This window comes from Gavialis gangeticus, unplaced genomic scaffold (assembly GCF_001723915.1).
Source record: "Gavialis gangeticus isolate Ggan-Ray unplaced genomic scaffold, GavGan_comp1, whole genome shotgun sequence".
Classification (NCBI taxonomy): domain Eukaryota; kingdom Metazoa; phylum Chordata; order Crocodylia; family Gavialidae; genus Gavialis; species Gavialis gangeticus.
In genome coordinates, this window is record NW_017729029.1 from 51,681,835 (window position 1) to 51,692,940 (window position 11,106).

At 42.5% G+C, this 11,106-nt stretch overlaps 1 protein-coding gene across 3 annotated transcripts in view; it reads right to left on the reverse strand.

Moving 5' to 3' along the window:
* XIAP (X-linked inhibitor of apoptosis) overlaps nucleotides 1-10,717 on the reverse strand; it is a 44,864-nt gene extending 34,147 nt beyond the window's left edge. Inside the window, exon 1 of one of the 3 annotated variants that reach the window (XM_019521574.1) lies at nucleotides 10,694-10,717. The gene's annotated coding sequence lies outside the window, so the exon portion shown is untranslated. The other 2 variants (XM_019521573.1, XM_019521572.1) reach the window with 2 other exon arrangements.
* Between the last annotated feature and the right edge of the window lie 389 nt (nucleotides 10,718-11,106).

An 11,106-nucleotide genomic window follows, 5' to 3' on the forward strand; every position in this document is an offset into this window, starting at 1 on the left:
TTAGTCCTTCACATACTCCATTTAAATTTTAAAGAGCCTCCAGTGTGACACTCTCTTCAATAATACTGCTCTCTCTCTGAATACTTTTTTGCCCGAGAGAAGACAACACTCATAACTTAACACACATCTCTCCATTTCAAACACGTGGCATTCAAGTGACTTCCTACTTATGCAGCACATTTGCTTTGAGGCTTGTGCTCGAACTCATTGTTCCATAACACAATGGTATTCAAATTACTTTTAAAAAAAGGAAAAGGGAAATTAAAATTGCACTACTGCATAAAAGTACATTTCTATAAAAAGGCTTTATAGAAAATAAGTAATTCTGTACTTTTCTGTTAGTTGAGTTTTAATACCTTATCCTACGGAAGCACAAGGTCAATTAAAAAATTAATTGCTGAGATACATACATTAAAGAAAAAAGACAAGCCCCCATCTAACAGCTGTGGCATAATACTTCATCATGCAAACCAGTTAGCCAGCCTGAATTCAGAGAGTCAATTGTGTGTGTACAGGATAGCTAGGCCTATTTTATAAATATAAAAAAAAGAAAGCTGACAAAACTCAACAGTTAAGTCTTGATGAACCATTTTAATCAGCACATTTTAATCTACACTGCATCAAGTTTTCCAATGCAAAATATCTAATAATGCATGAACTGAACAAAACTTGTTTTTAACAGAACTTACTTCCTGGAGTTTAGCCAACATTAATCCTACTTTTAAATATATGAAAGAATTAGGCAAACGGAAACTCCTACTTTGGGGGGGGAAAAAAGATACCAATTTGCAGTCAATGTCTAAAAACTTTTCATTCTTTACAATTGTCAGAAAAACCAAAGATTGATATCAGAAAATGTTAGAAATAAATGAGAAAATTATCCAAACTGAAGAACTGTAAACTGTGATTTGTAAATGAAACCAATTTTGATTTGACTGACAAGTCGTAACAGGCATGATTTCATATGACACCATCACATTCCCAATGCGACTTTGAGATGCAACAATTCTATGACAAGTGCCTACTTTTCCTTTCAAGTACTTTTGATGAGGATTAAGGACAGAAACAATCATATGTTCAGGACAGATGGGGATAAGCACAGACTTATTTTTAATGCTTTCCTTTTTCCACGTCACAAGCCTAAGTAAAACAAGTGTATCCTTTGCATCAGAAGGAGAAGTACAGCCTCACGCTCTTACAACTCACATTTAACTGCAAGAACAATGCTGTAGCTTAATATGCACTTGATCTTGAAATATGAGTACGGTGCAGAACATACTGTACCCATTGACACATGAACTGTTCTCGTGTCACTTTGCTGAAGTTCACTTTGCAGTCGTGCAGCTACAACTATCAAGCAGGAAAGCAGTTACTAACAGTTGAAACGCTTACGAAAAATCGTTTTAATAGCACGCTTGCTAAAAAGCCAATGTTTCAAAGTGTAAAAGCCTTTATTTTCAAAGACCAGAGGCAATTTTGAAAGCCGTGCCGCGGTTGGAGTGCTTGTTTTATTTTTACAAAGGGGGCACGTGGTGAGACAAAATTCTTTGAGATACGCTAGAGTAGGTGCTGAATCAAATGTGGACTTTTTTCTGACGATCATTTCTCCAGGTAAGCTCTGCTCAGCTTAGCTTTGTTCATCTGACTTTTCCAGAGGCCCTGCGTAATTTTCTGGCTTGGCTTAAGGGGTACAACTATTCACCCATTTCAGATCACAGAATTTTAAATCTCCTGGCTCCTAGCATTTGGATCTTTTCACAAGAGCTTTTTATCCTGTCACCTTGGCAAGCAGATATTTTTAGTCTTTGATATTACTTCCCAAACTTTTTGAATCAATGGATCATGGTCAATCCTCTGTCAAGATTTCTTGTAGATCATCATGCGCCCTCAAACTTTTATTTGGAACGGCAGGGAAGAGGCCTGTTGTGATCTGCAGACTAGCTGCCATGGACAATAAAGAAAGCCATCATAAAGTTCTCCATGATCTGGTTTTCACCGAGTTATTTTTTCCTTAAGGAAAGCGCCTATTGTTAAGATTTTGGTGTATTAAATTGTTAGGAGAAGTGTCTACCCAAAGAAAACAAATTAGTGGAACTATTTAGACACATTTACTATGAGAGCCCAGTGGTTTTCAATATTTTAGATTCAAGACATGCCTGGCTAAACTCAGGGCAACCCTGAGAAAATGCCAAGGTTTAGCTTTCACTCATTTTTTGACCATGGAAGAGTAATTCAATAATTCTCTCTCTTACAAGGAACTCAGAAAGACCACAACAGGTCTGAATGTTTCTGGTGCTGTAGATTCCTGTAAGAAAACTCTCGGTTTATCTTGTGAATCGTGTGTAGGTATTTGACCACTTAGTGCAAATATTACGTGGCAGCCTGTGCCACCATGGCTGAGAATCACTACAATAGACTGCCTTGTGCCAAAAATAAGACCGGGGCACAGGAGCAGGAGATTGTGAAGTCAGAAGTGGTAACATATGGGAAAGGAGATTTTAATATCCCCATTCAGATATCCAAATATTCTCTATTAAGAGATAACATTACCAGGGTTTTTATTAGACAATGTTTTGGGCAAAGTAAACAGTAATTATAAGAAGTTTTCTAAATACCTGACATGTCAAAATTAAAAAAAACCCACTAAAGTAAAATCCCTGTTATCCGGGATTTTACTAACTAGCACACTTCACTAACCGGAATTTCTGGCCGACCAGACACAGGGGGGTGAGGGGGGGAAACTCGCACTTGATGGCTGCTGTCACCACCTACTACCCAGCACTGCCACTGCTTGATGCGTGCCTGCTGCCACCTGCCCTCCCCACCACGTGCCGCCGCCACCCGCCCACTATGAGTTATCTGAAAACCCTTGCTGGGTTATTTTTACATAACTGCCAGTCCCCTTACCACGGGGATGCTGGAGATTTTACCATACTCACATGGATGCGTGCGCCACGGGACCACTGCAGATTTCAAAGCACTTTATAAAAATCTCTAAATGGTATTTCTGTTTCACTTGTGGCTCAAGCCATAAATATTGAAGCAAGGTGCTCTAGTATGTAACATATAGGTCTATCACTTCAGGCATTAGAAGTCTACTCCTTGGCCTTAACATTAGCAAGTCACATGAATTCTACCGATCATTTTTCCCCCTTGGTCTAGCAGGTACGAAAGTTGATGAGTACAACAGAAAAAATGGTTTTTACCAGATCCTGGAATGTCTTTCAAATTCTGAAAATTAGTCCCAACCACTACAGAGATTAACCAATATTTTCTACCAGGCTTGTTTCTAGCTCCACCCACATGGAAGAGAATGCCTAATTTTAAAACTAAATTTATTTTTTAGATCTTTTACTGTTATTCTCAAACTGCTTATGTTTATAATGCAAAGCCATCATAAAGTCTGCAAGAAAGAATGTCTGGAATTCAAAAGCTTGTCTAACTTTAGCCCAACTACATAGTTAGTCCAATAAAAGAGATGACCCTATCAAATCCTTGCAAGAAATTAGACATTTTAAGATTAACACTCTTAAAAGGTATTTAAATACTTTAAATAACTTTTTTAGTTGCTTTGACACCCAATTTTTTGGAAACGTGAGTGGCAGGGTAGGAAGCGGGGAGCAAAATAAGGCTGCATGTGCTCCACATGGAGCAGCACAATAAGCATGCTGAGCTCCTCACTGCCGCTACTCAGTTACTTGCTGTCACTTACCAACATTTTCAAGGAAATATCTGTTTTTGAAAGGCAGAATGAAGGAAAACAAGGTAAGTATCTTATTCAGAGGTGTTTTGTACAAGAAAAAAAAAAGGCATCTGGCTTCTCAAGCTACTTTTGCAGCTCATGCTGAGCACCATGCCACCACAGCTGAGCAGTAAAGATCTCAAGAGCTTAAAGCCCCTCTGTTATGTCTACACAGGCTCCAGCACAACAGTGTAAATGTGTAACAAAAACTTCAGAGATTGAGGAAGCGAAGACTCTGACTTCCCCGAGGCTAGCAATCCAATTCTTTGCCATAACTAGCCCTTGCCCCTCCCATACTCCTGTTCCTCTAATGAGTGCCAGGCCTGCCTATTTTTGTTTCCTACTCCATTTTCTCTAGTGCTCTAAAGCCATTTATCTTAAATAGATTCAGAACTGTGTTAAAAATCAAGTAAGAGTCGCCTGCTTAAATTCAACAAAAAAAAAACCTAGGCATTTTGATACTGTAATTCAGAGTAAGTGAAACTTCATCTGGTTTCTTTTGCAAAAAAACCCCAGAACTTGGAAGTGTTTGAAAAAGTCCCAAAGGCAAATAAGCCATCCGTGCTGATCACACTTTTCCCCTATGTGTAAAATGTATTCAAAATGACCTGCAAAATGGTAACTACTTGCTCTAGAATATTTGTATTATTTTGGGTTTGATCATGTTCTACCACTGCTTGTACTGTTATTTGTCTGTTTTCATTACTAAGGATAACACACATAGTTAGTTGGTCATAAGCAAGGATCCAGGTTTCTTGTGGAAAAACACGGATCTTCCCCTTTAAGGGAGAAGTATTTTCCTGAAGGGGGAAAACGTGGGTTTGCCCCTACTGCAAACAGCTCTCTACCGACCGGCAGAGTTCCAGCCTGTGAGAAGTACTTACAGAAAAGTGGGAAACGATAAGCGGCAGGGACAGGGGCAATGCCTGAGAACCTGGGTTAGCCAGGGCTGGCTCACACTCGCTTTCCCTCTGCCACCTTCAGGGGCTGGGGCCTGGGGGGTAAGAGGGGAGGCACTGGGGGCCCTCTCCAAAAGGGCTGGGGAAGACCCCTGTGGGTCAGGCAAGGGTTGTGCTGCCGGGGGGGCTGGGGTGGCAATCACCCTGTCCTGTGCCATGGGCCAAAGCTGGGGCAGGTGCAGGCTGCCTTATCTCGCTGTGGCTCATCCCAGATGGGCTCAGGCTGGGGGCACTACCCAGCTGGGGCAGTGACAGTAGCTCAGTGAAGGAGGGAGGGAGGGAGTACGTGTTGTGCCCCTGCCCACCAGGCCAGGCGCCGTTGGGGCAGGGTTGGGGACCGCAGCTTTGGGTGCTGCCCAGCCAGGGTGGTGCCCAGGGGCCAGGGTGTTAGGGGCGAGCAGTGCCCATCCACTGTGCCGGTGGCTGCTGCCCTGCTACTCACCACACCATATCCCGCTGGTGTACAGCTGCACGGCTCCTGGCAGCTCTGCTGGGGTTAGCACTACAGGTGATGGCTGGGGGCGCACTGTGTAGCAGGACACAGGGAGGGGAGGGGAGGGGAGAAGAGTGACATGGTATGCTGCCCTGCCTGGCCTGGTGCTTTGCCAGCCCTGAGGGGGGGCTTCTGGTCCTGGGAACCACTCAAGGGAGTTGTGATGGGCTTGGGGGGAGGCAAGTGGGGGGAGGTGGCAGCAGGGTGTGTGAGAGTGTGTGATGGGCCAGGGGATGTGTATAAGGGAGAAAGATGGGGAGGAGGGGACACTCTAGGTAGAAGTAGTCTCCAGAACCAGGCCTGGAGCCCCCCGACCCACTAAAGCAGCCTGTGCAGGGGCAGCCTAGCCTGGAAGGGAAGGGGGCTTGCCCAGGCAGAGGCAGGCCCAGCCCAGCCCAGTCCCTGAGCCTGTCTGGGGTTTCCCAGGAGGGGCATGGGGATTGCTGAGGCCTGGGCACAGGTGTGGGGAGCAGAACAGCAGAGGCAGACACTGCTTAGAGCCACAGAGTAGCAGGCAGGGCAGCCACAGCTGGATCCGTGGCCTGGTGCAGAGAGGGAGCTTACACTTCTAGGGGGAAAAAATGAAGAGAGGCTGACTTCCTAATGAGCCTGTTTCTGCACCACGTAATCATGGAGTGTTAACATGCATAACCTCAAATTAAGAAGTGAGAAGTAGGACTTCAATACTGTCCATATTAATACAAAACATATGGAGGGACGGACCACAAGAGGGAAATCAGCATGTCACTAAGTGTATGAATATATGCATTTCTATAATTGTGTATGAATACATATAAATAGAGCTCTTGTTATAATGCAAGAGAAAATTTTAAAATGAATATTCATTTAAAATTAAAAAGAAAATATTACAGCATATCAGTCAATTTTTAGGATTTGATGATTAATCCTGATTAGGATATTGTACCATAAGTGCTAACTAAGGTTGCACCTGTTGCCTTTTCCACTTAAACTGCTACCTACATTTTGGTTTAAAAAAAGATATGTTCAAAACATGCAACGGGAAGACTGATTTTAAAAGCATGTACCTTCGTATTATATGTATTAACAGGGTTACGTGTACACATAACTAGCCTTAATTATGATTTCATCATCAAAATCCCAGTTAAGAAGTCTGGAGAGTTTTCAAATCCAAAATTAACTTAGAAGCTCGTAGGCTCCTGTGGCAGTCTATTTTAAGTTGTGCACACCCAGTATTACCATTTTCATTTCTAAAAAAGGGAATGCTCCCAAATTTAGATTTGTAGAATTTCACTTCATCAGATGAATTAAAGTGTTCAGCTTCTTCCTTGCTGTGGGTGCAGTGACCTGCAGGGTGCTGACCTGCGACCAACAACAAATCCTGTTTGACAAGCTCTACAAAAGGGGAAGAAACATTGTATGTGTACACAGCTACTATGGCAACCTCCCACGATACAAAATAATTCATTTATCACTGCCCTGTCCTACTAGTTGCTGCAAGACCATGTTTTGTGGCATGTGGCAGTCATCTCCCATTTAATGAGTCTAAGCAGTAGTAGTTGAGCATAAAAATCTGGCTGCTTTGGTGCTGAATTCTGGGTACCCATGTCTGAAAGTTTCCTGGGGAGTGGACTGTTCATTTTAAGAAAAGTGTTACATGACATTGTTACCTGCAATAGCCGGGGAATAGACTTCCCAAAGGAAGGTAAAACGTAACCCCTATCTTCAATATAGTTAAGGAATCAAAGCTGCAGAAACAATTTACCATCAGCAGCTTTTATCAAATCACAGCTACAGGGTAAGAAACCTGAAAGAAAATATGTTCTATTCCTTCTCCCAAACTACCAACTGAGAAGTCCCTAATTATGAAAGATTCCAAATATATGAAGATTAATACCCAGATTTTAAAAGCTGACCAATAATTCTGCATACTATACTGGAGAGTCTTTAAAGAGCTCCGATTTTTCAGTACACGTTAAGTACTCACATACAGTGAGGGGGAGAGTAATTAGGCTACTTTCAGCCATCTCAAGTTAGATGCCCTAAAGTTCACATATCCAAAATCATTAACCACTTCTGAAAACTTCGGCCTAAAAGGCACAGTTTTGTTATACGATAATATAAATGGGAAGTTTTCCACCAAACAACTTCAAACTAATTAAGCCAAAGAAGAAAACTTGCAATTTAAGCACCTACCATGTCAATTCAAATGCACAGTTTTACCTATCCACAGCAATCCCAAGCTCACAATCATAGTAGATGAAACCAGTCACTGGTAAACAGTCAAATACTGTGTTTTGCAGGATATCAGAGTAGAAAATCATAATGCTGTCTTCTGATGTTAAAACTCAACGAAATCTAGGTGAACCAGTAAAGGAGGGCTGGTAAGGGAAAAGTTGAAGAAGTATTGATAGAAACAAGGAAGCATGCAGAAAATACAAAGGGAAGAGTTAAAAGAAAGGCTAAAATTGGGACCCTGCTTTTTGTCTATTTTTTTTTAAACCAGAAGTAAGGAGAGGCAGTGGACTCTCAAAGTAACAGGTGGGCATGCAGGAGACAGAAAAATGAAGCTGGTGGGTGCAGTAGTTAGAGGAAGGGAGAAAAAAAAAGAAGGGATGAGATAGTCAAACAGAGAAGTGATGCAGTATTTGAAAAGGTAAAATATACTGAAAGAGACTATCAACTAGGTGCATTAGTTACCACTCAGTTCTGGAGCATGATAAATTATTGCAATTTTATACCCCCTTGCAGCCATAAATTATTTTTACTTCTCCGCATTTATTAGTTTTATTTTTTTCGTGTCACTATTTTAATTTCAAGCTCAAAGAAATATTTAGATTTCACTGCGATTCATCAACATTTTAAGCTGTACTCAAAAAATATAATACACAAATCTGAATCTGGACCTAGTTGAATTCAAGGAAGTGCAAATTTATGAAAAACTGCCAGTGTTTTCCTTTAAAAGCAGCATATTGGCCTAGATTAAAAGGTATTTAGCCAGCTCAGTGCCCTGAAGTGCATGGCTATGTGCAAATTTATGCAACTGCACCTTGAATATTTTACATAATTTCATATTTAATTTCATTCCTAGCATTTCTTTTCCTTGAAATATATTTTCTTTTTGAGATACTGATCCTATCTTAGACCCTTCAGGGAAAAGTATAAGCTCTTTCAGACAATGAAAGAACAGAAGGAACATGATGTATTTTTTACTTTATGTTAAGACTCGCACCAAGGAAAGATCTTCTAAAGGTATAAGAAGAGAGCAATAATGCATTTCATTTTTTTCCTGACAAGATACATCTACAAAATGGAAAATGCAAAAACAAAAAAAATATATATTTCCACCCCCCCCCCGCAATGACCAAAATTATAGGTTAATTTGAAAAAAAATTTGCTGTTAGACTGTAATTGAAAGCAGGCTTGGTGTATAATAAATAAGGATAGCTGATTTCTCCCCCACAATGTCTGCAAGCAGCCCTGATTTCTTTTAAGTGATGTTAAATTCTACAGAAATTAATGGATGACCAGAATTCTCTAAGGAAAGTTTCTTCTACCCTAACAGTAAACCAATGAAGGATTTTTCCAGCCATAATTTCAAAGAGGAAAAGTCACTGTCCACTTTTTTTAGGGGGGTAGAAAGTGAAGTAGGGGGAAGAACCAGAAGGCAGTTCAGATGATGCAGTTTTCTTTTTACCTTCCTACCAGTGCGTCTCAGAGGCAATGCTTCTGAGAGATAACAGGTATCATTTTTAGAGGAAAAACAAATCTCCATTTTATTTCTTCCTCAGTTGACCTAAACTCTCATCCATTCTTGTTTACTCATCCCATTACTTTGTTCTACTCTCATCCACCATGGATGTGCTATCAATAAATAGAAAAACAGCACTTTTAGCATCTAATGTTACCAGAATTACCCATGAACTCTACTGAAAGAGCTTTCCAAGCCACCATGAAAAAACTGCATGCTGGTGAAGAGCCCTTTTAAATAAAGCCCATTTTCATACTTTCTGACATCAAAGAGATACGAAATTAGCCACACAGTACTTGTGATAGATCTGGTTTTAGAGCACGCTAATGACTGTTCTGCCACGGAGAAAGTTTCTCCCACCTTTGCTTGTGGAAGCAAAGGAAAGACGTGCAGAACTTCCAGAACCAGTTCTGGCCCGAGGCTCTTTTCATCAGCTTGGCTCACATGCCATGTATGCAGCTTCTAGTCCGTAAACGGTTGCACGACCCTTGCACAGCACCAAACAACGTTACATCCACCAGCATACGTAGGTATAGGAATAGAGCAGGACATGTAAAAAAGTGCAAAGTGAGCTTAGGTTAGCTCATACAAACAAGACAGGCCAAGCCAAGCACAAGCACCCAGCGAACAAGGAGGAGAAACTGAGAAAGCTAACAAGTCCCATCATGTTACAGAGAAAACCCCAAAAGACAATTTTGTATTGGCATCAATCGTGATAGCCTTAAGGAAGTAGGAAGGCATCTTCTGTGATGTGGCTGGTCGTCATAACATGTTTGGTTTTTCTCATGATAGGTGAACTTGGCCAAATTTGGACCCCCGCAGGAGCACCGCTTTCTGCATGAAGACAAGAGCCACGCTGTGTTCAAGGCATTACAATAAATATTTTGACCTGCTGAAGTACCACGGCTGGGATTAGACACCTGCTCTGCGCCACAAGATCTGCATCTTGTATGAAGGCGGCGAGGTAGAAGAAACCCCCTTGTGCAAGGTGTCTCAGGTGTCAGACTCCCCCTCCCCCCAATAAAACAAAACAGACAAGAAAAATAAAGACCCACCAAAAGAACAGCTAGCACATCTGAACACGCCTGCCTTTTTAGGGAATGAACATCAGTACTTCTACTAAAAATGATGTTTAGCGGTTCTAGGATGCTGTGTATCACTGAAATCATACCCACGATGAAATCTGAACGTCCTTTAAAGACCGAGTTGCACGCAAACAGTTGAAAACTATGGAAAATTAACTTGCAATGCGTCCACCACAAAGCATCAGCGCGACAGACCACTACTGAATAAAAAAAAAGTAAAAATAAAAATCATATTATTAAATATTTAGAGAGGAAGCTCAGAGAAGAGAATAATCCAGTGCGCAACCACACGAAGCAACCGGACCTTGAAGAGTTTCTCAGCGCTGGCAAACCAACAGGATGATGGTTTCTAATTAACGATGGGAGAAGGGGAATGGCGAGAGAGGGATGGGGATCTGCGTGACGGCGTGCGTGCGCCTGCGCACTTCAGAGGATGCAAAAAGATCATTTTAGAGCACCAAGAGTTCTTGATTTTTGCATTTCTTTGGGGCTCAAACCAACACGGCTACCACATACATCCCCGAATCGGAGTGCGAGCCTCAAATGAAAGCAGTATCATCTCTCTCGCATCAGGCCTTGGAGATCGCGGGAGACCTGAACAAATGTGGAAAGTGAGTTCTTTGAGCAGGAGGTGGCAGGGCATGCTTGAAACATTTGGGGGGTAAGGAAAGAAAGAAAGAAAACCTTATTTTGGAGAAGGAAATCCCTAATTCAGCTCCTCTCGAGGAAAATCCAGTAATCCTCTACCGGAAAAAGACCGGCAGCGTGGCATGGCACGGCATGCCCAGGAGAGGCAAGGACGACTCGGGGGGCCATCTTCCATGGGGACAAGTCGTGGTGGGGATAAAAGTTAGAGGGGCTTTCCCACGCGAGACATGTTTTGCGAAAGTCTCGTCTTTGACAGCTGGTGTAGCCGCCGGCCCGCGGGGCCCTTTCCCACACGTCTGCTGTGCCTTCGAGGGAGCCGGGGAAACCAGCCCCTGCCTCTCACAGCCCGGCCGCAGCGGAGCCCGCAGCGGCGGCCCCGGGCGGGGGGAGGCCGGGTTGCCCGCCCCGGACGGCTCCGCACCCGCCGGCGGGACGACACGGCGCGGGAG